Here is a 25,999-nt window from a genome sequence, read left to right on the forward strand (position 1 = left end):
TGAAGACTGAAGCAAAGAAGGCATTCAGTAGCTCTGCCTTCTCTGCATCCTCCGTCACCAAGACACCCGCCTCACTCAGCAGCGGCCCCACATTGTCCCTAGCCTTCCTTTTGCTGCTGATGTAGTTGAAGAAACCCTTCTTGTTGTTTTTGACATCCCTTGCCAGCTTCAATTCCAGGTGGGCTTTGGCCTTCCTCGTCGCGTCCCTTCACGCTCTGACCACATTCCTGTACTCTTCCCAAGTGGCCTGTCCCTCTTTCCACATTCCATGGACTTTTGTCTTCTGCCTGACCTCCGCTAGAAACTCCTTGTTCAACCATGCAGGTCTCCTGCCTCCTTGGCTAGATTTCTTTCTCAGGGGGATGCACCGCTCTTGAGCATGGAGGAAGCGACGTTTAAACAGCGACCAGCACTCTTAAACCCCCCTGCCTTCGAGAGCCCTGGCCCACGGGATTCCTCCCAGTAGCTCCCTGAAGAGGCCAAAGTTAACCCTCTTCAGGTCCAAGGTTTTGATTTTGCTTATCGCCCTGCTTCCTCCACGCAGGATCCTGAACTCAACCATTTCATGGTCACTGCAGCCGAGTCTACCTCCGACCTTCACATCCTCCACCAGTCCCTCCTAGTTTGTTAATACAAGATCCAGCAGCGCGTCTTTCCTTGTTGGTTCCTCCACCACTTGCATCAGAAAGTTATCATCGATGCTCTGTAGGAACCTCCTGGATTGCGCCTGCCTAGCTGTATGGTCTTCCCAGCTGATGTCAGGGTGGTTGAAGTCCCCCATGAGAACCAGGGCCTGTGACTGTAAGGCTGCTTGCAGCTGCCTGTAGAAGGCCTCATCAACTTCCTCCTCCTGGTCAGTGGCCTGTAGTACACACCCACTGTAATGTACCCTTATGAGCCTGTCCCTTAATTCTAAGCCATAAGGTCTCAACTCGTTCCTCATTTGCCCCCAGGCAAAGCTCACTGCATTCCAGTTGCTCCCTCACATATAGAGCAGCTACACCACCTCTCCTTGTTGGCCTGTCTTTCCTAAAGAGTCTGTAGCCATCCATGACAGCATGCCAGTCATGCGAGTTGTCCCACCACGTTTCTGTGATGGCGACCAAGTCGTAGCTGTCCTGCTGTATAATGGCTTCCAGCTCCTCCTGTTTATTGCCCATGCTATGTGCGTTGGTATAGACACACTTGACCTGGGCTGTCAATCTCACCCCTGACCCTGGCACACCAAGCCTGGGCTCATCCCTAGTGAGGTGGTCTATGACCCCTTCCCCCTTCGATCCTAGTTTAAAGCCCTCTCAATGAGCCCCGCCAGCTCGTGGCCAAGAATCCTTTTTCCCCTTTGAGATAGCTGCGATCCACCTGTCGCCAGCAGGCCCAGTGCTGTGTACACCTCCCCATGATCAAAGAAGCCAAAATTTGACCAATGGCACCAGTCCCTGAGCCATTTGTTAATTTTGATTCCGGATTCCCCTTTGTGGCCAGATACTCAAAGGTTACAATCCTCACCTCTGCAGCAGATCTCTGCTACCTAAGTAAAAAGTGTTCTGCACTCTCCAGAAAATGAAACAAACATGAATATTTTTGAGCAGCCAGGCTCTGGAAGCCTACTTTCCTCTAGATTTGCATCTTCCGTCTTCTTCTCCTGCCTCATGTTCCCTGTGGCTTCCCTCCTCTTCCAGTCAGCACTTCCAGCTGTCTTATCAGACAGACAAGCAGCAGTTGCTCATCATTGTAGCTGTGCTGATCAGCCAGGCAGCAAGATATACTTGTGTTATGACTGCTTCCACCAAGAGAAAGCAGGCTTTCCTGCCTTCTCTTGGTGGAAGCATACATCTGGAGCCCTCATCTTCACCAGCTCTTGTTTTTCACCTTACCTCCAGCAATTTAAATGCTCTAAACCATTAACTCTTGTCAAATTTAGCTGAATTAATAAGAAGATTCAAAAGTTATTGGAAAGTAGTGCACAAATTTACGTATGGACACAGATATTTAACTTCTAGAGACTCAGGCTTAATATTTAAATAAGGATGTTAGGCTGGGGTGGAGGGAAGAGAGGAATATCAGTTAAGCAAATATTTGAACATTTCTGAAGACCAGATTCACCCAGCACTTACACTGTAATCCTCTTGAGCACACACTCAACAAACTGCGAACTCAACAGCCAGGTCTCTGAAGAGACAGAGACTATGTCTAACTTAGAAAACTAAATAGGGCCAGGGAATGAACCCAAGTCCTGACATGTCATCCAGGCTGCTAAAATCTCAGCAGTGCTACGTGATATCACTTTGGTCTGCCCACCCAAGCACTCTCCAAGACAACACTCAGGAGTAACCCTGAACAGGGAACACTTTCCCAGTGGTACAGTGGATTCAGTCACGTGAGGGTGACTTCAGTTGTACTGATGCAAGCCGATCTGGGCCGGTTGGCTTCAGGACCAGAAAACAATCCCTGAGGTTTTATATTTACTATGTAGAAGTAGCCGAAGAAACCGAGACGACATCATGTGTTAATGTTGGCCCACCTTCTCATTCACGCAGTGTACATGGGTAAGTCTGTCCACCACTGAAGCTCTTTGGCACTTCCCAAGCAAGCTGCTCTGACCCTGCATTACCGTGTGGACAGACAGCATTCCTGCTCCAGGAACTCAGCGTTCCCAGATCCCGAGCTGACGTGCTCACAGTAAAACGTGCATTCAGAGTGTCCCGCAGACAACGATCTAATGTTTTTCCATAACACAAAGACTGCTAGATCCATTTTTTTCAATCATTCTGTGAAAAAGTGGGATTCAGAAAATTGTAAGATAACATTAATAGGGCCTTATAAACAGCAATTTCTGTTGCATACAGGAATTAAAGTTCAATCAGTGCTCAGTGACTTCAGTCATGAGCTGGAGGACAGGAGGAGTAACAGGAGTTAGTCTGAGATCCTTAGGCCTGGACTTGAACCTTTTCTCCCCCGTATTTAACATGCTGCATAGACTTGGCAAAATATAGACCCAGAAACATACACGGAACAAAATATTTCCAGAAGTATAAATGCACATACATATATTAATGCGTTTACACAACAGGCATACTTGTATCTACCCAATTTCTTAAATATATGCTGAGTATAAATATAGAAGTACGTATATAAGTATTTATTTAAGTTTGTTTAGACATAGGCTTATATGCACGTACACATTACAGATAAAATACATTAACTATTGGTTGTGGAGCAGTCCATGACATAGACCCTGAAATATTTTGGCAAAGGTACTGTTAAGGATGAAACTGGAATAGCGATCTGCTAGAAAAGTACCTACAGGTGTTGGCCTGACTTTGGTGTTTCCCTGTGCTAGCCTGTACTACACACATGTATGTAGACACACAAAAACTCCCACAAAAAACAGCATGAGCTTTGGGCAAACTTCAATACAGAAGCACTGCTTTATGAGCATTTTAGGGAAAAAAAAAAAAAAAAAAGCATCTTTTGGAGTGACAGAATAACCACTCTAACCAGCATGATGAATTCTATTCCAATTCCTCCTAGGTTTTTACAAAAGAAACCTTTCACAAACTAAAAAGTAGAATATCGGGTCAGGTAATCACCTTCTCCAGCACTAAATCACACATTCAGAAATGCAAAAAATGCACCGCATTTCAAGACCTTCAGGCTTTGCTCAACAGTAAACCTTATTTAAAGCTGACCTTTTCTTTGGGCTTCAGGTTCCTATTCCCAGTATTTTCCCTTCATGTTTTATACAGACGAATTCAGAAGCATATTGGTTTTCTGGAAATCTCCACCTCTGAACTCCTTTTAGCATGATACAAGTTTAGAACTGCAAATACTTTCCCCTTCTTGATCACACACAATTTTGCACTCCGTAGAATACTTGCTTCCCTTCCCTCAAAGTGAATGTATAGCTTTAAGATTTGGATCCACTCGTTCACCCCCACTATAAGGTCTATTCTCTCCTCATACACCCTCGGCTCCAAGTGCCATACACACAGCTGTGTCAGTATTAAAAGTTTTAACATTAATGTCAGTGATATCACTAGCCATTAATGTTGATACCAGTACCTCTGACTTTGTTGCTACCCAGCCCACCACACTGCAATTTTATTGGTATGATTTTGAACTCTCAGTTGTATACATTTCCACTGACTACTGGCCTAAAAGGCAATATCTTTCCAAATGCCCTCTTATTTATTTACCATTGACTGATAACAGCAGGCGGAGAACTATTCCCATAATTACTTTCCCACAAAATGCAACCCAGACACTTTATCAACAAACTTTTCAGTCAGCAGTGACAAATTCTGTAAGACAGGTGAAATCTACTGTATTCTGTAACTCTGCGTTTAAAAACTTTTGAAATACACCCTAACTGCCCTTTCCAGTCTCTACAATAAGGCAAAAAGCTAAACAGCAAAATTCCTTCGGAAATTAAGTAATTCAAAAGTATGGCACCGTGATCATGCATATGCAACATATCGAAAACAAAATTAACAGGGCTATAGTCCTGTTCAAAAATAAATAAATAGAAGGACATAAAACAAAACATCACAACCACTTGGAAAAAAACCTGATGATAGCTGAGTCTACAGAATTTCATTTTCTAACAAGCAGAGCATTTTTATTTGACACTTTATTCAGAAGATTGTAAAGCTGGGGGAGAAGCAGCTGGGTATTTCAGAAAGGGAAGGAGCAGGCTTATAAATTAACCATTTGGCACAGTCCTAACTATAGTATCACAAACAGTGCTGTTATAATATTATTGCTGTAGGTTAATGTGATCCTTTTTACAGCCTTTCTTTCCTCCACAGTAGCCCATTTTCAAGAAGTAAAATGGTTTAATTTGAATTGCAAATCCCAACACGTATATAGTTTTATTCTGTCGTAGCCAGATGAGTGACAGTGGTATATTAGAGTTAACAAACCTTACCCACTTTTAAATACATTTCTGGTATTGAAAGCTAACAGAGCTGAAAACTGAATGGGTAAAGGCTCTGCTCTGGCATTCTTTCCTTTATGGGAGCCTTGAAAGGACCGTATGGAGGGAATCTGATAGAAATTTCTTGTCGCTGCTAAATAGAACTCAGTCCAAGGTAGAAAAATAAAAGGTTAGGTCTGTCGTCTTTCATAATGGTTCATTCCTGGGGGCCAGTGCTTTCAAAGCTGAAACTAGGGGCTGTGCAGCCTATTTGACTCAACTGGTCCCTCAGTTTAGTGGACTACAGGCCTCACAAAACTGCTGAACCAAAGTTTTTGAAAGATGCTGTGCCTCCCGTACACAAACCCATTAGCGCGGGTCGCAGCGACAGAATGTAAAAGAAGCGCTACAGGAAAACGTGCACTGTGAAGTAGGCAAATCTCCTTCCAAAAGCACTGCACTCACAAGGCCATTTGTAGGCCTAGTACAGAAGCTTAACCTACATAAGCAACAACTGGTTTTCTTAGCAGCTTTGTCTTTTCCTATTTCTCCCCTACCTATACTGAAATACAGTTTACAGACAGAATTTGAGGTACACTGGGAATATAGTAAGTGGCAAGGTTGCATGCTAGCAAGAAGAATCTTACTATCTCTTCCATACAGAAGGTTTGTGCAGGGTGTGGTGGCCCAGCAGCTGGGCTAGTCAATCAAGTACTACATGGACAATAAACCTGAGGCATACAGTAGGCATGCAGGCCTAGAACAGTCAAAGAACACAAAAGTGACAGAGCCACGTCAGACTGAGTTGATTTGCTAATTATCACCTTAACTTTTTTTAAAGAAAATGCTGAACTGCAAAGAGATGTGCAAGCAGGTTTCTGTATGACAGAAATCAAATGTATGGCATGTTCAAGAGGACAAACAGGACCCAGACCAAAGCTGTGCTCAGGTGCTCGGTAAGCGGAAAATCTCCACAATACCTGTCCTGTACTAAGCAGTAATTAAAGCAGAATTGTTTAGTATCACCCTCAGTGTGCTTCCAAAATTTGAGGAAAAATTAGCAGTAGGACAGTAGTACAGATTGTACAAATACTCCCAGTTTAAATTCTGCTGTAACCAAGCTACTCATCCATTGAAAGCATCAAGAAGTAGCGCACTCCATGCCATGGGCACCCACTATAACACAATGTGTCCCAACAAAGGTGTTTCATGTTTTCGCAGTTAGTCTTCCATTCAGCCATTGTACTTTGAAGTTCTCTGAAAAAACAAAGTTACTCATGCTCCCTTCAGGCTGATGCAGTCGCTGCAACACTGAGGAGTGAGACCAAGGGGCTGTCCTACAGCTGTGAGGCAGCAGAGACCTGCATCTATTTGAACCCGATAACTCATCCTGCCATTTGAGCTCCAGTGATTACCAGACAATAGATATCCAATCAAAAATGTAAGTCATACAAGTGAGAGACCTATAAAAAAAAAGAGTTGCATACAGGAGCAGACATTAATTTAAATATATCTTGACATCAGCTTAATTGAAGAGTGTCTGATCCCATGAAGTTCTGATATTCATTTCAATACATTTTAGGTATTTATCATAAGCAATCTTTCCTATTAACTCCTGTTTCTGTAAGATCAACACCTGTAAAATTCTTTGAATTTAACCTTCACAGTCCATGTCAAATTAAATGCTGTATACAAAGTTAACCTTACCCCTAATATACTGTTGTTTCCAACTTATGTTTATGGAACAATTTGGATAATCTTCACAGAAAGACCTGTAACCAAGATATTAGGTCACACTTTTTCTCATTTTCTCCCTGACCTTTCTCTTTTTCAATACTCAACTCTTTTTTTTTTTAAATATCCTAAACACAGATGCTTTCATTTTACTAGTTACTTTTTCAGACTGAACATAGATTGACACAGTTAAGCAAACAAGCATTATGGGACCACCTGTACAAAGTTAGTCCTTTTTAATTTATACATTAACAGATAGGAAGAGAATAAAAGTAAAGCCAAAAAAGTGTGGAAAGACAAAGCATAAAATTCATTACACTCCTCACCAACAGAATTGTGTGGGTGGAAGTAGAGAGCAAGAAACCTCCAAGCCACATCTGATCCCAAATCTAATGAGAAGAAGAATCCTTGAGTTTTCCTAGAGCTATGGAGGAAGAAACTATTATCTCTTTTCATGAAAAAGGTAACTGAAAAAAAGAAAATATATTCATTTTGCATTTGCATTTGCAACAGGTTTGGATTTTGATGGTCAAACTCAAGGACTGGGAAAAAGACGGAAAGTGGCTACCAAAGAAAAAACAAATTATTTTGATATACCCATTTATTTACCTAGTAGGGGCATGTAAAAGGAGAAAAATACCACCTTCCAACAGATTTGATTACTTTCCACTTGTAGTGCAATTTGTCTGCCTTTTGCCTCCTAAGCAAGCAAAAACTACTTGTCATGTAACCCTGAAAAAAGGAGATACTTTTCACTGTTGATCAGACAAGTTTTATATAACCTGATGATAATTCAGGCTGTTCCATTTGGACTGAAGAATATAGATAGTGGTACAATAGTAACAAAATCAGCTGATACAATGGAGGGGTTTCCACATAGCAAAGATTTCTAACAACAAGCAAAATACCCAGCTTACTAGTGGCATTCATCTTGTCACCTGCCAATAATATTGCAGTGAAATCTGAAAAAATGAGGTTTTGAAGGCACGCTGTAAAACATTGCGTCTATCACTCAAGCCAGAACCCTGGTAATTCTTCTTTTGTGATGCTTCATAAAAACAAATTTACAGGGAAATCGGAGATTTTTAACAAGTCTGCTTCAAAGTATTGAACAATTGGTCTCTCATTTTGGCTCCTCTCTCTAATTCTAAGGCTGACAAGTGTATCTGGTGAATTAATGTTGGATATGTGAACAACAAACACTCTAGGACATTTCTATTGCTTCAGTGATGCAAAGCCTAATTAGATGGTTAACTAGGCATATGGCTATTTTGCATCATTGTAGGAGCAGAAAACATTTGATGTGCACACTGCTCCAAGAAATTTAAAAGCAATGCAATTGTTGGAAGTTAATCTTCCTAGACGCCGACAGCAAATGGATGGGGTTTTAGAAATGTGGAGAATGACAGGTTTTTCATTATTTCTTGCAAATATCAACAGTTCTAAGCAGATGACTGAATAGATACAGTGACTATTTTGACTATATTTTAATGTAGGTCCACCAATAAGTCAGACTCAAACAGCAGAAATATACTGAGTGAAAACCATTCTGTAATTCTGTGATATTTTAGATCAGTTAGCAATTCCAGTAGTTATCACTTTTTGAAAGGAAGTTCCAACTTCGAAAAATGATGGCAACCATTGTAAATAAATATCATGAAAAGTAAAAACAAATTGACAAAGCCTGAAAGTTTCAGAACAAAATTTTTAAAGCTTGAACACTGTTCATCAGCATGATGAAAAACAATGTTTGTGTTTCAGTGTTGAAACTTTCAGAAACTAATCATCAAGAGACTAACAAATCAGAGCAATTCGTTAAAAAAGTATGGCTGATTCATTTTACCCCTTGAAGTTCTAATCTAAAGGATCACAATCGTCTTTAATGTATTCATTATTTAAATTTATTCACCAAATAAGTTCTATAAAAGATACTTGATCACTGGCAATTCACAATTAAATCTCAGTGAACATTAAATATTCAGAACTCAGGCTCTTTTGAACACTGAATTTGTATGCTTTGCTTCTGTTTCTTTCTCTGAAGAAAGACAATACTTAAAATTACATTTCCTGCTCTGATTCACTTGCCTGCAAACTTGAAATTCATGTCTATTGCTATTTTGGTGCAATCTTTTTCAATTACCCTTATCAGTGAATGTTCCAGCCCTCACATTTGTTTGCTGACCAGGTCATAGGAATAAAAAACAAAGGAGAACATGAAAAAGGAGCTTAAAATATGAATGCATACATATCAAAAGATTCACAAGAAGTACCATTTTTAACATTTTGGAAACCACATGCATATCCAGAGAGCTGGAAAGACACAGTCATGAGTCTAGGTGTTGGTTCATGAGAAAAGGCCTGGATTCCACATTTTTAATATGGATTATAAAATTAAATCCAACTTGTGGTCCTGCCTTATTAACTTTCATTATTTTAGTAACAAAAATCAGACTGTTGCCATTTAGCTACCTACATTAGCGCTTCTGGTGGAATTTTCTGTATGCATTAGAATGTAATGAGAATAAGTCATATAGGCTTTATACCGCACAATGTTTGTTTCTACAAACTTACTATGGTTACACAACTTGAAGTATGCACAATCTCACTCGTTAGACTATGAAGAGGCTGGCAGTGGAGGCCCACACAGTGTTCTACTGTCATAATTCAGTATTTTGTACGATTTACTATATTTCATTCATCTTGGCACAAGTCACTTATCAGAACTGATGTATGTTCCAAAGCAGAGCAGAAGCGCCAAATACATGCATTTAGCCAAGTTTGTTCATTCCCAATGGATTTCATTCATCTCAGTACGCATTTTTCCTAAACCTGTGCTACATTTATATGGCATGGCATACTTCCCCCCCCCCCCCCCCCCCCAGTCAATAATGTCATTTGAAAACTAAAATAACCCTTTTCCTCTTTCTTCACCAAGCTTTGCAAACCTATGTCTTCTTTCTAGTACTGCTGTTAAAAATATACACGACTCAATTGTTCGGGTTGCTGGTCCCTAAACACATTTTTTTAAACAATCAACTTGAGTCTCTCTGCTTACCTTAACAACCTGTACTAATCAGCCCACTGCAAAAGATAAAGTGTATTACTAACTCAGCCACCAACATTCTACATTCTGTAGCTGTCATTCTTACAGCACTGGAGGCACTGCAGAAATGTTCGTGATTTGGGAAGGGCTGGGTAACCATTCTAAGGTAAAAAATTGCTCAAAGAAAAATAGAGGAGATCATATATTATTTCTTTTAAACTTTTGAAATTTAATCAGTCAATATCAAGAAAAGCCTAATGGTGGTACATAAAATAATGGCAATAGGCATTCCCTGTTTTATCAACTAACTGTTAATTGCAGGGAATTCAACTCTCTCTAATACAAGGTTATTAGAAAGTAAAGTAGCCCAATAGAAGAAGGTTCTTAGAATAAATAGATGGTGCTAAAATCTCACATAACAAAAATGAGCCCATAATCTCTTTCGGGCAAAGACCATAGACAGAAATCTTACAGATTTCGATATGGTTAGTACTTCAGCATTCGTCTGTACCTGTTTACTTTCTATGACATTAGAACAAGAATTCTGAACAATCATACAAGCAGCATCCCTCTGCAGACACTACAAAGTTTGCACCCCCTTTCAATGTCACTGCACATTGCAACCACTTATTAAAAAACATTCTTTTGGCTTTAGCCAACTCTTGTCTTCATTATAAAGTGGCTGCTGCCACTTCTTCTTGGTAGGAAGTGATCTATGTGAGATGAAGGTTCCAGTTCACATTTTTAAAATAACATTTCTCCCCTTTAATGTGAAGTGATCCTCAATCAATTCGTGACGATGAAAGAGGAAGTTGAAACCTATCCCAGCTTTTTATTCTCTTTCCTATAATTAACATTTACCTATCCCAGCTGACGTGTCTGTCACGTAGAACTCAGAACAATCTGACATGAATGAACAAGTCTACCTTATAAGAGAGCTGTATGTAATATATAAGAGAAATAGTGCTAGCTTCCTCCCTGGAAAAGCAGAAACTGTAATACAGAGTAAGGAAAATTTTATTTCAGTGGAAATGAAACGAAATAAATCTTATGTAGGAAAAGAGAGGATTTGTTCCTAAATTTAAGGAGTGTAGTATGAACAGCGTAAGGCCACCCTGCACTGAAAAATAATAAAAACTTCAAGAATAAAGGTATCTAGCTGGAAATACCTACATCTAAATATCTTAGAAAGAAAAGTGCCAGTGTGAAGCAGGATTGGGATTCAGAAAAACGGCACTGTAAGCATCAGTGCAGTAATGCACCCAGGCAAAGAAGTAGAAGTTCACCCCTGGAGCAGGAAAGAGCGGGAAAAGGTGAAGATGAAAACAACACTCAGAGCCATAGAAGCAATCCCCCAAGGACACAACATGACCTAACATTCACAAGAGTCACAAAAAGCAATTCACCCTGTCACAAAAAGCACAGACTGTTCTGTTCTTTGTCAGTTCTCACTGCCAAGACAGAGAGACCATTGCCACCCACTCGGGACTCTACCACCTTTACTCCATTCCCTCCACCATCAGTGGTCCAGCTGCGACAAGCAACTCTTGCCTGACACTGGGGACAAGGCTTGTACCTGCCAGCCTCTGCCAGCTTACACAGCCACAGGCTGGGCCACCCGATGGATGGCGTGAGGAGAGGTGGCAAGCTCAGCACCGCTTCTGGTGGTTGATCCATAGCACAGTGTGATAAAGCCTTGAAATAGACTGAAAACAAGCGCTCCATGAACGAGGAGGCATCGAGCGCAGGTGAGTGTCAAGAAGTGGCAGAGGGAGACAATCCCTGGAAAGGATGGTGGATTTTAGGCTATTTCTACGGTTAGTATTAGTATGCCTTTTGGTAGCACGCCTCACGTGCAGAACAACATCGAAGACAGAAGCAAAGGATGGCTCCTTTCCAAAGGACTGACAACGTCAGAAGGGGGTTCTCTGTGTGACTTCGACTTTTCAGGGAGTATGGGACAACCAGATTCCACACTGCCCAGCTGCCCTTGGTCTCGGGCAGAGAGGGAAGTCGACGCAGCCAGGAGCAGAGAACGTGGTGGGTCAGAGCACGCCAGTGAAAACCCCACGAAGGCGTTCGGTGCCCCACCGCACCGGGCTCTGCTTCGCTCCCCCAGGGCACCTCTCCCTCCCCTGCCCTCCCGGGAGGAGGAACTCCAGCTCCCCGCTTCAGTGCCTGAACTAGAAGCAACAGGGCTGGGCGTGCTGTAAGAGTGAACAGTGTAGTTTGCCAAAAAATACCCTTTAGAATCAAGGGTAACTGTTCGCAGTTGTAAGCTGAACTAAGCTAATAGCCTCAGATTCGAAAACTATGAATTAAAAAACCCAAACTCTTTCATTTCCATGTTTCCAAAATGAAATATTATTTTATATCAAAATGACATTTTCTTCAAAAATGTAGCCAAGAATCCTTTTTATGTAAGAAACAGCCCAAACCAAAACTATCATCTTAAAACCACTATTTAATTTGATTTAAACCCTATATCTATTTTTTCTCTTTTGCTGGGAATAAAAACATTGTGAAATTATTTTTCCCTGGTTTATTTTCATTTAGCAATAAAATTGGAAAAAAAGCGCCTTACATCGCTAACAGCCTACTAATGAAAGGCATACACTGTCTCCTTCCAGACATGCATTAGCCTTCTGACTTTCCAGTTGAAACTATTGGTCCTAGACATACTTATTGCACTAATGGACACAACATATTTAAAAACCGAAGCAATGGAAGTAAGACCTGCAAGTGGGTACTAAGCATAGCGGTGGGTTACAGATTGTCTCCCAGATCAATTAAAGTGCAGCCTAACTTTTCACTATTGCAGCTAATCTAGCAATTGAAATCAGAGAGACCTGTAGAAAGCTAACTTTTGCCAGGTGTCTGCAGGAGGCAAAATCTATGTTTAGGACACTGGAAAAATTACAAAAAAATTTTATCACATTTAAAAACCACTAACCACAGGATATTACCACATGTCAAAAGGATAATGCAAGCAGGGTATGAAAAAATACTTTCTGTTTGCCAATGCTATCTCACTTTATCCTTCTTTTAACATGCTACAACTCATGAAAAACAAAAGCTGTTTTAAGTCATGAATGAATCTTATAGGTACAAATGTACCTACTACATGCACATACATACACACACATGCTTAGTGACCAGAATTCCATAGACTTCCTCAGAAAACATGCTTCATGTTTTTCCCATTTTTTAAAGAATGAAGTTTTTATGTGTTTACATATGTGGTATTAGATTTTGGAGTGGACTGAAGTGCTCAAAAACCTTCTAGAAAAATATTTGCAAGGATTGAGACATAACCTCAGGAAGTTAGACTGACACTCCTGGAATGCAGAGATCAAGGGTTTATTTTCACTACTATTATTATAAACAAAGAACCCACTACAATTGCAGTGGCATCACTGGGGGAGGTAGAGGGAGGAGATGAGAAGCAGTTGGAAAGCTGGAAAAAATACAGATAATTATTTGGAAGCCCTGAGTATATTCCTCCTGGACTCCTCACGTCACTATGGCAATGAATACACCCAGGCCTTTTCACCAAGAGCTTCATTTCTATCTGAATGAAGTAATAACATCATACATTTTGGAGGCTGTTTGAAATGCCTTTATGTGAATTAAAATGTGAGTTTTGAAACATTTCCGTGTTAAAAACAAAACAAACATAAAAAAAACACTAACTACCAAAATATCAAGAAAAATAAAAATCATAGGAAGAAATAAAATGAGCTCTGTTTCCTGACCATGCAAACCATTAGGAGTTGTTTCATCTTAAACACTAAAAGCCCCAGCTATTGCTAGCATGTAGAGATAAGACATTTACACCTCCACATGAGAGCTCATACAAACTGTTTCTTGTTTACATCCCTATTAGGAGTTCACAGCAGTCACCGAGATTATTTCACTTGATTTGATTCCTTCCCTGTTCTCTATGGCTCATTCACCAAGTCCTATACAACAAGGCTATTCATGTCGCTTGAGAAGAGCCAGTTAGCATTTGTACTCACAAAAGCTGCAGCCAGATAACACAAAGTGGAGCCCTCGCTATGGTAATGTCAGTTCTTTCACAGCACTTCACTAACACTCTCACCGAGGCCATCTTCTAAGGCAAATGAGTAAAACAATTTTCCATGCTGCTTCCACGTTACTGCTTTTCCCACCTCTCTCAATCTACCAAAGACAAAACGAGATAGTGACAACACATCAGGGACAAACAGTCGTAAGGCTGATGTCTTTGGTTCACATGGCACTCATTGTATCCCAGATTTCCTGATACAGCCTTTCTGTTGCAAACAATAATGAAAGTGAGAGTGCCTGAAGAAAGCACATCTGGGCAAAACCAAAATACATTCCTGACAATCTGTTGAAACACATGTTTTTTCTCATGGACAAGAGCATGCAAAAAGCGTGTACAGCTGATGAGGATGAGCTGCTGGTTTTGTTTTTCAGTTATTACTTGCTCAAGAGGCAAAGAGGATCTCATTGTGTTCCACAGGAAATGTATAAAAGCAGTTTCCTTGGCTTCTACACAAAACTAAAAAAAAAAAATTCTCAGCTCCAGAGAATGTTCTCTGCTAACAGAAAACTAGAACTTTCATATTATTTTCTCTAAGTGACTTCTGGTAAGTTTGTCAGCCTACTGTCAAACCTTATACTTACTGTGGCTTTGTACAAGGTAGAGCTTAATGATATACGAATGAGCTATCCATTCCCACTCCAAAACCTGATGTAGTAAAAAAAGCCAATAAAGACGCAATAAAGAATGGTTTAGTTACTTCAAAATATTTACAGTAATTTTGTATTAGGGTTTGTCATAGTTTCTGCAATATTGTTTTTGTTCATTGCAGAGAATACTGTCAACACTGCTGAAGAACCACAGCAGAATTATTTGACACATGCCTACAGTCCGCAAAACTAAGCAAGCACTAGGGAGCGTTACAAAAAGGACAGTTCAAAAAAAGTTTTTTGAAAAAGAAGAAAGATAACCCACATAACAAGGGTACTCTTGTGTCCCTTCAGAGTTGAGAGCCACCTTGTTTGGATGAACAACCCCTACAAGAGAGAGGCTGGCCCAGAAAGCTGAGCTGCCCATGCTCACTGTCACTCTGCTCTGTCTCTCCTTCCAAATGCCGGTGGACTGAGCCGCTAGCTGATGAGGACATCATCTCTAGCTGAGCTGTGGTTCCTCTCCTTAGCTCTCACCTTGCCTTCCCCTGCAGAGCTGCCCCACTTCTGCCACTCCTCACACGCTGTGTTAATGCCCTGCTCTTCAGAATTATTCAGATGGCCATGCTTGCTACTCTGAAATAAGCGAATCTTTAGCACATTTACCATTATGGCACGGAATTTTCTGCTACAAAATTGGTGGAGACCAACAGTAATTTTTATCTTCCTGTTTTCAGGAAAAAGCATTATTTATTCTACTGATAAAGGAAGGGCTTTGGAAGAAGTGAGGGAGAATATAGCACCTAATTGATAGTAATTTACTATGATGGCAAGCTAAATCATATAGGCTGTAACAATCAAAACAAAAAATTTCAGACAGTAGTGCTTGAAAATTTACAGATACTGTATTAGCTACAAAAACTGTCACTTAGAGTGCCCAAAACACAATGGACACATTGGAGAATATTTATTCCTATGCAACTTTTTTTTTTATTGGACTTAAAAAACAGACTAATTTTTCCAGTTGAATATTGCAAGAAGGAAAATATTCTATTAGGTTTAGAATTTTTTTTTAAATGTATTCCCTACATCATAGCAATACTGCTTCTTTTCGTTCTACCTCTAATACTAGAACTCCTAACTGTTCTGAGATACTGCCCTCCTGAGTGAGTGTTAAAACAGTTCAGTATTAACTTCAGTATTCAGTATTAACAGTTCAATATTCAGTTCTGTCTTAACTTCATCTGTAAAATATGAAACTAACTGGAATTGTAACACTGAACACTAAGCAACCTTTCAGAAAGCTGTACAGCCTTTAATTTAACCTCCATGTCAATCAGATCTCTGCACTCATATCACATACTGAAATAGACAGTATATGCCATACTTATTGAAGAAAGCTAAGGACTTGCAACTACAACTAATAAAATATTCTTTCACATTTTTTTAGATGCGACCAGAGAACAGAGGCTTCTGGATCATCATCCAGCAATAAACTGTAGAAATAGATATCTGAAGTTGGTGTGATTTATTTGCACACAGAGGAAGGAAATTAAAGATGGAGTCAGTCTGAAGAACTGAAAAATAAAAGCAGGAAACAATAAATTATATTTAATCTAGACTAAGGCAAGTAAATACAGTGTTGGCAAATCCAGAAATATTTTCACAAAGGCAGAGAGGCATGTAGAACTTGGTAGTATTTGAAAAGAGCTATAGCTAAGGGCAAGGATGCTGTTATTCACATGTCTGATCAGAACCAAAGCAATGGGGCCTGCCACAGAATTACTGGGCATTCATCAGGCTATGGTGCTCAGGTCCTAATGTGCTCTGCTCTTAGGTTTCCTCCTTTGGTTTGGCTGGTTTCCAGCACTGCCTCCTCTGGCCTCCCTGGCAGAATTGTCCCCTGCCTTGTTTAGAAGCAGGACCTCACAGATCAAGTTCGCTGAACTGAGCGCTGGCTTTCCAAAAAGTTCCACTAACTTACAAACGTTTGTAACCTGAATTCCATGTTAGGGTGAAGCTAACAGACAGACGAGCCACTCTGGAAATTCAGCACTTTTGTCCATCTTGATATTCTCTTCCCTGCTACAAGATACAAGGTTCAACCCCTTCCCTTGTACTGGTAACTAGAGTCCATCATATATCTGGTGAACTGATTCAACTGTCTAACAGGCAGCAAACTAACCGGAGTGGGGGGGGGGAATAAACAAGCAATCCACAGAAACGTTGCTAGTCAGTGAGCTGAACCAATTCAATGTGGGGATCCACAGTGCCAGAGTCAGTATAAAATAAGTAGCAGAAATACGTGGAGAGGACAAGCGAAGCATCTTGCAGAACCTTGTCTTTTTGCCGTGTCAAGGAGTTAAACTGACTCAGCCATGTCACATAACTTCAGCCCAAAGAGCTTTCTGATTTACTATTTACCTCTCTGAGGACATACGATATACAGGCTTGTAAGTGTAATGAAATACAATGACTTTTTATTTTAAATAACACTAAACAGGTTTTGATAAGGTCAGGAGATGATTATGTGTCATTCTTGCATGTTTTCCCTCATCACTTAGACACACTTTAAACTAGAGTTTAAGGGAATGTACATTCCCCTTTTCTGCCCTTCTGTCTCTTTTCTTACACACAGACTTGGCTAATTCTTCAGTCAATAAAATCCTGTATGTTTGCAGAGTGGAGACTCTTTTTTTTCCCCTCACTATCCTTTGTCTCTTCAAATTCCTCTGAGTCTCTCTCTTTCTACGGCCAAGCTAGTTTTCAGATCTTCCCCTTCCTTACCAGTGTAATAAGGGAGGTACCCTTGTCTCCTGTACAGTTTCTTCCAAATACTGGATTATATGGTTTAGATACTCCTGTCAGCCCAGCTGACTCACCACACTTCTCCAAATTGCCACAGGATCCCTTATTATTGACATGCCTGTACTATCTTTATATGGATGTTAATCCATACAAGAAACTATGGACAAGTACCTGTTGGTCACTGGTGATACCTGTGACCGCAGACCTGAAAAAACGCTGAACAAGGAAGTCATGGTGTTGGGTTTTTTGCTAAGCCCTACATAGCTCTTATTTGTTCCTGGAAGCTTTACTAGTGAAAAGAAAAACCATTATTATTACAGTGAATCAACCAAAACAAATGAGTCCATCAAGAGGTTGGTGTACAAAGACCAAACTACAAATGCAGAACTGTGAGCAGGTAGTCTGTACCTGAATGTTGCAAACACATCAGCAAAGGAAAAACAATGGTCTAATGTCTTATTCCGAGACTAACAAGACAGCTTTCAATCAAAAGGCAATTTTTGGAAATAGAGTGTTGGGTATAGATGAATGGTAAGAACAGGGTCTCAGGGGAATTCTCCTAGCTGGAACCTAGAAAGGAATCTAGAGACAAGTCTGAAGTAGACTTTGTGGGATTAAACATTGTTACATGTTATTTCTCTTGTTTGTATTTCATTGCCCTTGTTAGCAGAATTTAGCACAGAAATCGGTTCCTCCCTCCTCTTTCCCCAGTCCTGAATATTTTGATCTGTTACAGACTTTTCTTTCCACCACATAATAAGATTGTTTCATTTTACACTCGACATTTTATTCTATCTTTAGATGTCATGGTATATTCTTAAAGAAATGTAGTAATCTACTGTAAATTATGGCAATGTTGAATTTAGTATGGTGCTTGCCAGAGAACTGCAGCTTTGTAAATTCATGTTGCAATGGTGTAAGTTCTCTTGAAAATAGGTCTCTTCTGGCTGAACAATCATGAGTACTTAATTCTAGGATTTTCTCTCTAATCGATTCTTTTTGTTACTCCTGAAATGAAAATTAGATTTGTATTTTGTTTTTAAGCAAGAGGGAAATTATGCAAATAAAAACCATAAAGCATGGGGGATATAAAACATTAAATACACAGGGAAAGAATGAAAGGATGATGAAAATTAATTAAAATAAGGACATGGGGGTCAAATCAAACACATAAGTTGTCCCACAGATTTCTTCTCTGCAAAAGAGCAGTCTGGGGTATTCAGCTAAACTACTCTTATTCAGAGTATTTGACTGGACTGGAATTTGATGTCAAGCTTCACCTGTTCTATAAGAGTCACCTTCTGCCTCACTATACAAGCCAACTGTGCTCTGCTTTCTAGATCATACCTTCATGAACTTCTTCTGGGTATGCTACAGCAGATGTATTACATTACAGTCTGGTTTCTGATCCTGCCTTTCCCATTCAGTGCCACTGGGAGAATGGAATGATCACTTGCATCTTGTGCACTCCTCCAAGATGAGACTTATCCTCCAGGAGACTTGGAAAAACCTCAGTTCAGCCATGGCTTTGCAGCTCTTCCAGATGTAGGACCTTACGGTGGATGATTTTGGCTCTTTGCACGAAGTATGTTATCACAGTTAGCATATGGCACTGGAAGGTTTAATTTCTATTTTTACTTTTGAAATTAACTTGTAATAGCTTTTCAGGAAAAGGTGAGGGCCAATTTTTTTAAATATTATCTCTAATATTGGATGTCTATATATAGACGCATGAAGCCAGACTTTCTGAAGAAACCGGAACACATTTAAGCACCTAAATAAAGGTCAGGTTTCCAGAAATGATCTGCAGCTGGCAGCTCTCACCACGCTTAACACACTAAGCACTTGGAAGCCTAGTGATATATTTAGACACCTAAACAAGAGCAAAGTTCTTCTAAAAATCTGGTCCCAATTGTGAATACGGACATCTCCTGAGTATCTACTCACTGGAGACTGACTTCTGAAAAGTTGACTATTTACAGCTCCCACTGACTGTGAATCCCTCTCTTCTCTGAAAACCAAAGCCTTAGTTGCCTAATAGGAGATCCAAAGGAGAAAATTTCCATTTGCACTTTTTAATTTGAAAACATTCATATCTGTTGCAGCAGAACGAGATTTAATTTGTTGATGTTTTTTAAGGAACCAGCGCTCCAAGGTAAAAGTTACAAAGGACGTACTTAAACTTATTAATAACGCTTTCTAAAAATGAGCCATACTTTCAGGGCTCCAGAAGGTTACATTTAAGTTAAACTGGTTTTATTAGTGGAAATATCACCATATTCATGGATAAAGAATGAAGAGGAGAGCCTTCTACTGGGAATTTTCATATGGGTGTGATTATGAGTCCTTTTATACATACCATAATTATTTCATGACTTTGAAACCATCTATTTTTTCAATTAAGACATGAATAAAAAATTAAGCCATGGATCACACAGGGTTAAGCTTAAAGAGCATGAACTTCATCCTCAGTTCCATGTTGACACTTTACAGCTTATTTTCCAAATACTTCAGTTCCCACCCTCACAGAATTAAGATTTTCTTCAATTGTCACTGCACCATAATGATGACAGTACAAACCAAGAATTTTTTCATCACTCATATAACATGGAGTTATCCTCAATTTAGCCTGTGCTAAAATAACCCCAAAACTGAAAAGAACGTTTCCTGTCCGTGCTACTCCTTTCATACTCCAGCTCTGTGGTGACTACTGTGAAAGTTTTGTACACTGGATTTTGAAAGCATAGGAGTGGTATGTTTTAAATGTATCATTCTCATTTTCAAATATAATAAAAAGTAAGAACCTTAGAGATTAACACTGGAATGCATTATTTCAATCTCCTCACAGCATTTTGCAACCAATGTTATATTTTTTTTTTTCCTCAGGAGAGGAAGAGGAAGAGAACTTACAACAATAAAAAGCTAACATGCTAATGAATCTTAGCCTAGAATTTCGTCTACTAAGACAACTCAAAGCGCTTAAGAGCTGATGAAATTGCCTCTAACATAACTTTTCTGCAAGATATAAGTATTACACCAGCTGTAAATTGAACTGTATCTTTTCAAATGCAGTAGGATTATCCAGATTAAGAGACAGACGTTAGAACATTTTCTCACTACAATACTTCTGATGAAGAAAGAATAAAATATTCAGAAAATTTTTAGGCAAGCCTCCTATAACTCTCTCAAAATTCTAAAACACAAAATAAGTTCCTTGTGATTTATCTTTTTTGCACATCAAAAGAGATAAAGTGAAATAGAGTTTAAAGACTGTTTTCATACTTCTGAATATGTTCATAATCATGGCTATACATGCCAAAACTGCTGAAATATACCCATTTTATGTAGTTTTTCTTTGTATACAGCTATTATATTTCAGACTGAGAAATCTGCTGGGATAACTATTCATCAAGCATACACAGATTTTTTCCTTCATGATGGCAAGCAGTTTTCTTGGGGACGGAGTTGGGGTTTGGGAGAGGTGGAACAAGTGAGATTGCTGATTTCAGAATACGAAAAGGAAAGTGTATCTGCACAAGAACATCAACATTTTAATTCTGTCTCATACTGCAAAATGTATAACCCTGTAACACCAGACTGACGAACAGATATTTCAGCGTGGTACAGTGGGGGACTGCATTCCATATAGCTGTAAATTTAAGCAGCACAACTGACATGAAGACATATACTCATTGGGTTTTAAAACACCAAAGGACCATACTTTTTAATAATTTGCAGAGCAGTGGCGAACACACAGCCAGGAGAGAAGGATGCCTCCCAGTGGCAAATGAATACAGGAGAGACCTGGCAAACTACTGGCCCTTAGTTTCAGTTTCTTTTTCCAGCAGCCACAGCACTGTTTTGTGGGCAAAGGGATTATGAAAGAAGAACACAAACTAAGACCCTCTGTTTCCAGAACTGTTTGAGAACATAACTAAGTATTTCTAGTACCATCATACAGAGTCAAGCAGCTACAAGCTTCAAACGTTCCTCTATGCTGTGGCACGAAACTTCCAGAACAAAACCAGAAACAAACACCTCAAAATTTTTCCTAACTCTGGGACTGTAAATGTTAAAGCTTACATTCTATTTGGCTTTTTATTTATTTTAATTCAACAGGATTACACCAAGCTTCTCTCCTGGGGTCATCCTAACGTAGATTCAGCCACATTTTTATAGTCAGAGAATTTCACAACACAGAGAAAAAAACTTATTTTGTGCTGAGCTCCAGTTAACATCTATTCTTTCCTGTTGCTCTCTTTCCATTCTTTGCTTCTTGTTCTTCCTAATCAGTTCCTCCTTTCCTGCTGAATCCTACTCTTGTGAGGACTCGATACTGCCTTTACTATAAGTTCCATTTTCCTTCTTTTTACACATCTCCTGAAGCAGGTTATTTTTAAAGTAAGTCTAAAGTTATCACGCAGTAATAGCTGAACTTCTTTAATTATATTGTTAAAATCTGATCTAGCCAGCCAGATCTTTAGAAATAACTATCTTGATTTTTATCTGAAGACTGAAACAGCAACAGTAAAGTCAATTACATTACTCAAATTGAATCATCCCATACAAGCTGTTCAAGAATTTTCAGATGTTTCTTCTTATTTCAAAACCAAATATTCCTAAGATCCTAAGATACACAATTCATTTTTTAAATTATATTTAAATTGTTTTTAGGCCTTGATCTCTTTGGCTTGTTCTTCAACCCCTTCCTTCCTTCAATGGTAGAGTGGAAAAATAAAACGAGGGAAAGAAATGGAAGAAAAAAAAATGAGACATCAGCTAAACCAACAGTTTTTGGGCACTTATGATATTTTTGGACAAAACATACCCTTTTTGCTGAGTTAATTATTATTCAGGTGGCCTATTATTTTTATAATTATTCATGAGTAACTCTATTTCAAGGTGATGCCAAAAGTGAATTTCTTTTTGGAACCTGTTTCTAGCTCAATCTGTCAAATATTTTCAAATACAACACAAAAGACTCAGGCTTTGGAAGTGAATGACTGACCCGGAACCACCGCATTGCCTAATGCTTTATAAGCCGCAGCTTTACCCACCAAATATCACTGCAGCTGTTGCAACTCTTCCAGAGTGCCTTTTCCTATGGCAATACAGCAGACTTTGATCCACATATTGCATCTCTGCTATCGGTCACTTAACGCTACACCACCTATTTGGATAGCCTAAGACTGTAAACTCCCTTCCAGAATAAACTCCATTTTCTGAAAGTTCTGTTCATTCAATAATGAATACATGCTCATGTGCTCTTGTTCAGTGTGTGCAGGTCATGTTCTCTTACATTTTTTTCTGAAATATTTAGCTATCATTTTTTCAAGACATCCAATAACAGAAGAATCAAAGAGAAGGAATTGATCCTTTGTTCGTGTTCTGGTTTGGCCGCAGCCGGCAACAAAAGCGCCACGCGGCCGCCCCTCCCCCCGCCGGGGTGCGGAGGAGAATGGAAAGGAACAGGCAGAAACTGGTGGGTCGGGATAAGGGCAGTTTAACAGGACAGCGAACAAAGGGAACAGGAACAACGACGATACAGAAAAGGGGAATACACAGAACAAACCCGCAGAACAGAGCCCGCAGAACAGAACTGCTCTCTCGGACCGCACCGCCGCTGTGCCCTCCCGAGCTGCGAGAGAGTTCCCGCTGCCCAGCTCCCCCCCACCAGAACCCAGCATGACAGCACATGGTATGGAATACCCTGCTCTGTTTGGCCAGGTGGGGTCAGCCCCCCCCCCCCCTCCCGGCTGTGTCCCTTCCTGGATTCCGGTGAAAATTAACCCTGTCCTGGCCGAACCCAGGACAGTTCGACTGTGGACTTATAAATTGACCAAAAGCAAATTTTACATTTCTAGATACATGTTCCCCCTCTCAGGCTCTGTCTACTCTTATTATAACATCAGGGCATGCCCCAAACAAACTTTTTAACAGTGTTTTTTGAATCCCATTTCTAAATAAATCATGTATTTATATGATGTAGTAATATAAATATGAAATAAAATAAAAATAATTTCTTCATTCTATCAAATCTAGAAGCCAACAGCAAATAGGAGTTTTCAAAATCTTACACATTTTTACTCATTTTACACTAAGTTCTCATCTTCTCATTTAGAAGAAAGTTGAGACTAAATTGCTTTAGCAAAACAGAATTAGAACAATAGAAGTTAAAGAAGGAAGAGATTTGCATAGAGCCATATAGTCTACCGGTGCAGATGTAGGATTGTTCCCTACAGAGTGTTTTTAGTTAAAATGGAAAACTGCAGCTTTCCAATTGAGTTCAAAAGGGAAACGTTCACAGGTTCTTGCAGAGGAGCTTGAGCTGCTTCGGTTTCCAATGGGCATTACTTTATGTTCCAGGGAGGCTTATAAATAAAAACAAAGTACATTTCAAATGTTGACACAAAAACTGCAGGCCCATCAGGTGAACCAGCTGCATCTGGGTGAGAGGGTGAGGAATGCTGAGCCAGCAGAGTGCATTCTAAGCTGCTGATGGCTAAATAGGTGTCCCTGCACTGAAACCCCTTACTACTACCAGTGTCCTGGATGGGAGGATGGGAACATGGCTCCAACTCATCCAACCCAAGGCAGGCAGTGATGGCTGGGCAGGAGGGTGTTTTTCTCCTTCCAAAAGGCGTTCAAGACTTCTTCCTTTTCTATTCATAAAAGTCAAAATGTGGAAAATTATGATGAAGGAAAATAACATTGTAAACAGAAGGTTTGGGTTCATAAATATTTCATCAGCACATTCTGAAAACTGGTGCTTCCACTTTGAAGTGGTATCTCCATTATCATCGGGTTGCACGTCCAAAGAAGAAGTCATTTGAACCCTCCATCACTGATTATTTTGGTTCAAAAACAGATAGAAGCATACTTATAAATACATGTTTTATCAGCTGCTATTTAAAACTAGCCTTTCTCTGTGAACAGTTCAGATGTCAGTGATCTGTGTTTCCTAGGGAGAAAAATAAACTTTCCTTTGAAAGTCCCCTGGGCATTTCTACGCCCCTTCTCTCCATCAACCCACTGCTCGATGCATAGGGATGTTATCATGACTGGGGACATACTCAGCTGGCATCATCCCTATGTTGCCAGCACAGGCAATATAAAAGCAAAGGCAGACACACGAGCTGTACTCACACTGAGCCTAAGCATGGGCTCCAATGCTGCCGTTGCAAGCTCTCCAAAACACGCAGGGGATGTGGCTGTTCTGAGAGTTACTTCTCTCGGTCATAGCCCAATAACCTTCATGGGGAAAGCCTGCTGGGAAGCAACCATAATGTTTACAGCAAGAGAGCAATACAGACGTAGCATTAGATGTTAAATCAGCTGTGTTACGGGAGTGAATCCCCTAAATTTCTTTAACTCCTGTTACTCCCAGGGCCTTAATTAGCCCCGAAGGAGCAGCAGCCAGTTCCTAAAAGACTTCTTCCCACTGTCTGATGAGCACAAAGACAGGAAAAATCCAGTCATGACGTTTAAATAGGATACAGATAACATAAAAGAATAATAGAACTCATGGAGTAAGATTAGGAATAAATATACTATTGTGTCAATGGAAGGTTTTTTATTATTTATTATCACTGTGGTGATGCCTGAAGTTCTTAATGAGAATCAGAGCTCTGCTCTATTAGATGCTTTACACAGAGAAAGACCTGGAACCAACTGTAAAATTTAACAGTTTGGAGAAAAACATTCTCAAAGTCTGGCACCTCTCCATCATGGCTGAAATTTTGTACTGTGTAATACTTCCACATCAGAACAGAATATATTCTGTTTCTTAAATCAAAATGAAAAGCATTAGAATTTTAATTAGCTTAAGGGCCAATGAGTTGATGCATACCCAAGTAAAAGCTGAACTCACAGGAAATAATGCTGAAACTATATTGCATGTATTTGACTTCACAGAAGTCTCTTCCCTCACTAAGTCAACCACTTCCTATCATGCTCTGATGCTTATCCTACATTTTCCCTTTATCACTCTTAATTCTATCAGATAACAATGAATATTTTGTATGTGGTTGTACAATGTTTTTGATGTATAAAATCACATATCGCCAGAGTTTAATTACACAGCATAAATAGTTTGTACTTAGCATTTCAGCATATGTATATAAAACTTCTCCCTAAGGACTTACATACGTATCACAATACCAATTCTTCCCTTTCGGTAAAATGGGGGCAAAACATATTGAGATAAAAGAATAAAACAGCCAGAGCTAAGGAAGGATTGTTTTGGCACTGAAGTGCAAAATTCGGATTTAAGAGATGTAGGATCACCGCCCAGTTGCAGAGAACTGCAGTGGGTTTTCTTGCGTATTACCCTAACAGGAAATAAGATTGAAAGTTAGACAAATAATTCACTACAACAGTAAAATAAACTTTGAATATTTAATGAAAGCAATAAATAATAGATTGTAGCTGTCAACCTAAAATCTCACCCGTTTGAAAGGCAGAATAATACTTATTCAAGCACTGTGCACACAGGCTAAGTGAGGGTTTTTTTGGTTGTAAGATATACCAAAAAAAACAGCTTCTGATTTTTATTCCTCTATTCTAGAGTCCACTGTAGGCAGATGAAACTTATCATGGTTATCATTATGTTCTGAACTGGTCTAATTTGAAAATAATTTAGAAGTCAAGGTCTTACGATACTTTATGACATCCTTTTCTCTTTCTCTGAAATATTCTTGGATTGTGTTAAAAGAGAACTACACATATGGTCTACTGGATTAAACAGGGAGGTAGGAAGGCCAGATTATTACCAAAATAATTCATATTTCCTTTTGCACTGGTTGTATATTACATGAGTTATA

Source organism: Opisthocomus hoazin, chromosome 5 (assembly GCF_030867145.1).
Source record: "Opisthocomus hoazin isolate bOpiHoa1 chromosome 5, bOpiHoa1.hap1, whole genome shotgun sequence".
Lineage (NCBI taxonomy): Eukaryota > Metazoa > Chordata > Aves > Opisthocomiformes > Opisthocomidae > Opisthocomus > Opisthocomus hoazin.